The 4,636-nt window shown below is 41.2% G+C and overlaps 1 long non-coding RNA gene across 1 annotated transcript; it reads left to right on the forward strand.

Moving 5' to 3' along the window:
- The first annotated feature begins 652 nt into the window (after positions 1-652).
- LOC121839555 lies at positions 653-3,553 on the forward strand. Its single transcript, XR_006079002.1, has 3 exons — positions 653-1,098; positions 2,193-2,580; positions 2,992-3,553. It is a non-coding gene; the product is annotated as an uncharacterized LOC121839555 (long non-coding RNA).
- The last annotated feature ends 1,083 nt before the right edge of the window (positions 3,554-4,636 follow it).

The raw sequence follows: 4,636 nt of genomic DNA on the forward strand, positions 1-4,636 counted from the left end.
GAGCTATTATCAGGCTGGTTAATGCAATGCATATCTGTTGAATTTGGAAAAATCAACCCCGACTCAGCCCACCTACTCAGCCAGTCAGGAGCCTCCACTGCTTTGTGACCTTAGCATACTGCATACTTTTTACTTAACGTTACATGCTAAATAGTATGTGACGATGAGTACATAGCAGTGGAGGCTCCTCAGAGGAAGAAGCGGAGGACCATCCTCGCCTAACAACAAAAATAGTGAAACATTAAAAAAGTTATCCTTTTTAGATAAAACTGTATTAAATATATTCATATGTCACCAAATAATTGACTGTTTTGCAATGAAGGTCTACAGTAACCTCAACAGCAATGTCTTGGGTAGCACCATGGTGTAGCAGAAAGACAGCTAGCTTCCGTCCTCCTCTGGCTACATTGACTTTAATACAAAACCTAGGAGGCTCGTAGGCCTCAGCTGCTTCCATAGACATACATGCTAATTATGAACAGGTCCTCCAACCATTACAAACTTTTGCAGTATGAACTGACATGTTGTCCATCCAATCATAGATTTACGATCAGAGAACGAACCTAGGGAGTTGTATTGGGATTGTGCCACAGAGCATTATGGGGGTTCTACGTTGAAGAACCTCTTTCATTCTCTGGGGAACATGGTACGAATTAAAAGTGAGGTTCGATCTCTGCCTGCGATCAGTTTGATGAAGAAGGATGAAAAGGTGAGGGCATTCAATACCAACTGGTATCAAAAGTATAACGTTAGCTGGTTAACAAGGAGCCTTTCATCAATCTAGCCTGCTTTTTGGAAAATCTGAGCCTTGGGTGAAAGAGGGGTAGCTACAGTGACCTGGAGAGCATTGATCGTTCAGCAGGAAGCATATAAATTCCCACACCAGATTCTAGCTTCGGGGGAAAAGCTGCATCGAATATGACGAAGGTCTGCGTATTCAAACTGCGCGACACAACGAGAAAGTTAGAAGAAACGGAAATGTTCTCAAGCGGCTTATCAACACCCCTACGTTTTTGGGCATGCAAGAATTTGCTTTTAGAGGACACTATGAGAGGGAAAGTTCCCGCCGACAAGGGAAACTACAATGAGCTTGCAGAGGTAATTGCACGTAACAATGCTTTACTTGCTGAACGCATTGAACTTTCGACTGTTCTTCTGGGATGTCGAAATCAATTCCGAGTAATTTTATAGCTTCCATTGCATCATCCATTAAAAGTTAGATTAAAGAGAGAGGTTGACAAGTAGGCTTTCCACTTTCCTCCGGTATATATTTAGCAAAGATAAAAACACATAATCACTCCGGACAGACACAAGCAAAAACTCATGGTATAAATATTTGCAGCAGCCTAGGCTACACCTTAACATTAGAGATCTGACATGCAGTATGGGATGAAAACTAGACAATTTTTCAGTCTGATCAACTGTAGGCTACTAATAAGAGCAGATGCATAATAGCCTATGTGCGTTGTCCATTTGGTCCGTGTAAATTAATTGGTAACGTTATGTATTTATAGTCCATGTGTGTGTTAGGAGAAAATGCGAATGTGATCAAATTTGGTTTATATTCAATATTGGGCTGGCAAGGCTGCCTAAACGTTTTCAATCCAACATTATCAACTGGAATTAATCAATCAACGCAATAGTGTTGACAGATGTGAGAATTTCTTATAAGGCCTTCAGTTGCATAGAACTGCATGATGCAAACTTGCATAAAGCAAACTCAGCCCTGTGAATTATATTGTCTATCAGTTGTTGTCTCTGTGTCTGGTTAGAGGAAATCCCCTTCTCAATCTAGTCCAAATATAATTAATATGAACAAGTATAAGGTTGCTGCAGTTTGATAGGGTTTTCATCCCCCCCTTATAAAACCTTTTAACAACTGATTAATCACTGTCATACCTTATAGGGTCCAGAGTTTTCCTGGTTAGGTAACAGATAAGGAAAAACTCTGGGCCCCAGGGGGTAAAAATTACCCACCCACTCTGGGCCCTATGGTGCCACCAGTTTGCCTGCAGTTGTCAGTTATCGCCAGGTATGTGGATGATCAGGGCATTATTCAGGAATGTTTCTTGGGCTACTTTGATGTGTAAAGTGGGTGATATGCCAACTCTGTGTTTAACTTCACAGAGAAACATGTCCAAACCTATGATGGCACAGCTGTAATGGAATGTATCTGCTACTTGTATTTCCAGCTAAGTTCCCTCCTGTTCCCTGATTAAGAGGTGATGACCACTCTACTACCATTGTCAACTCTGTCCTGACATGAACTGAAGCCATGTCTCATGTGCCCGCTCATCCACTGCTACATTGAATGTTTCCTCTCCAAGCACTTTGAGTACCCCTGTCAATTTTCTCTCATTACTCTATGTAGAGTCAATCACAAACACAATCACATTATTACACATGAATGATTTTACTCCTTGCTTGGATTAACTCATTCTAAGCTCTTTGGTCAAACTGTGTAGTGTGTTATTGTTTTTTGTCTTTCCAGAGAAATCCTATCCTGCAATGAAGTCAAGCCTCTGAACACCTCAACGCATGCCTCATACCCTCATTCAATCACTGCTGTGATCTTACTGTGTAAGTCACCCTCTCAATCCCATTGCCCGTAATATTGTACTATAAATGTATTTATTAAATGCTTTAGGTTAAAATAATTACGCTTTGACAATTCTTTAAACACAATTTGACATCTCGTGGGTCTCCCATACTAATTTTTCAAGTCACCAGCCTCCACTGGTACATAGTATGGTGTTTAAGTATGTAGTATGCCAGTTTATTATTTGAACACGGACAATGTCTTGCTTTTGCTTTTTTCTCTGTCTGTAGGCCACTTTAGGGACTAAATAACAGTGTATGATATATTGTTGCTATTGCCTTTTGTTGATCCGTGGTCCCTCCTTCTCTTTCTTCACCTCTGGGAAAGACGGGTCATTTCTCATGCTGAATGAATGCCACCGTCTTTGATTCCAATTCTGTTGGATTGCAAAGGATAAACACTGAAGGCCTGACAGAAGACGAATCACCAGGATACTCACAGGTTCCTGTGTAACTAATCGCACAGGGGCGGGGGGATTGAGATGGAGATGCACTACTTCCTCCTTGTGTTTTTGAAGCAGGACCAGGAAACCTTCAGCACTTGGACACCAGAATGATAAAATGCTGAGGCTGAGAGGCAAGCTATTAATAGACTCCAGCACCTGAAACTGTCACACTGATCCTTGTCCCACAGCCCTGTGTCAACATCAGTAACACAAAAGTACTGTACTGTATGTGAGACCTGTGAAGTGCTGGTGAAGGTTTTCATGTATCGGTTACTGTATCATGCAAGTCTTGCTAATTCTATTGATGATGATGTATTATATTACAATATGTGTCACGTAGGCCTACACATTGGGGATCATGAATAAAATGCTAATTGTAAACATTTTGAGAACAACTTTTAGCATGTAGATCAGCCAGCAGTAATGTTACTGTATCTTGAGTGTTCAAAACATTAAGAACACCTACTCTTTCCATGACAGATTAATCGGGTAAATCCAGGTGAAAGCTATGATCCCTTATTGATGTCATTTGTTAAACCCACTTCAATCAGTGTAGATCAAATCAAATGTATTTATATAGCCCTTCGTACATCAGCTGATATCTCAAAGTGCTGTACAGAAACCCAGCCTAAAACCCCAAAAGGCAAGCAATGCAGGTGTAGAAGCACGGTAGCTAGGGAAAACTCCCTAGAAAGAACAAAACCTAGGAAGAAACCTAGAGAGGAACCAGGCTATGTGGGGTGGAGACAGGTTAAAGAAGTATTTGTAAGCCTTGAAACATTTGAGACATCGATGTGTGCCATTCCACGGGGAGAATGGGCAAGACAAAATATTAATTTTTGTACCCTTTTTTCTCCCCAATTTCATGGAATCCAATTGGTAGTTATAGTCTTGTATTTAATTTTTTATTTTATTTCACCTTTATTTAACCAGGTATGCTAGTTGAGGCTAGTTCTCATTTGCAACTGCGACCTGGCCAAAATAGAGCAAAGCAGTTCGACACATACAACAACACAGAGTTACACATGGAATAAACAAACACACAATCAATAATACAGTAGAAAAATCTATATACAGCATGTACAAATGAGGTAGGATAAGAGAGGTAAGGCAAAAAATAGGCCATGGTGGCAAAGTAACTACAATATAGCAATTAAACACTGGAATGGTAGGAAGTGCAGAAGATAAATATGCAAGTTGAGATAATGGGATGCAAAGGAGCAAGATAAATAAATACAGTATGGGGATGAGTTAGATTGGATGGGCCATTTACAGATGAGCTATGTACAGGTGCAGTGATATGTGAGCTGCTCTGACAGCTGGTGCTTAAAGCTAGTGAGGGAGGTAAGGGTCTTCAGCTTCAGAGATTTTTGCAGGTCGTTCCAGTCATTGGCAGCAGAGAACTGTAAGGAGAGGCGGCCAAAGGAAGAAATGGCTTTTGGGGTGACCAGTGAGATATACCTGCTGGAGCGCGTGCTACGGGTGGGTGCTGCTATGGTGAGCTGAGATAAGGCGGGGCTTTACCTAGCAGAGACTTGTAGATGACCTGGAGCCAGTGGGTTTGGCGATGAGTATGAAGCGAGGGCCAGCCA

The sequence above is a fragment of the Oncorhynchus tshawytscha genome, linkage group LG16 (assembly GCF_018296145.1).
Source record: "Oncorhynchus tshawytscha isolate Ot180627B linkage group LG16, Otsh_v2.0, whole genome shotgun sequence".
NCBI classification, from domain to species: Eukaryota; Metazoa; Chordata; class Actinopteri; order Salmoniformes; family Salmonidae; genus Oncorhynchus; species Oncorhynchus tshawytscha.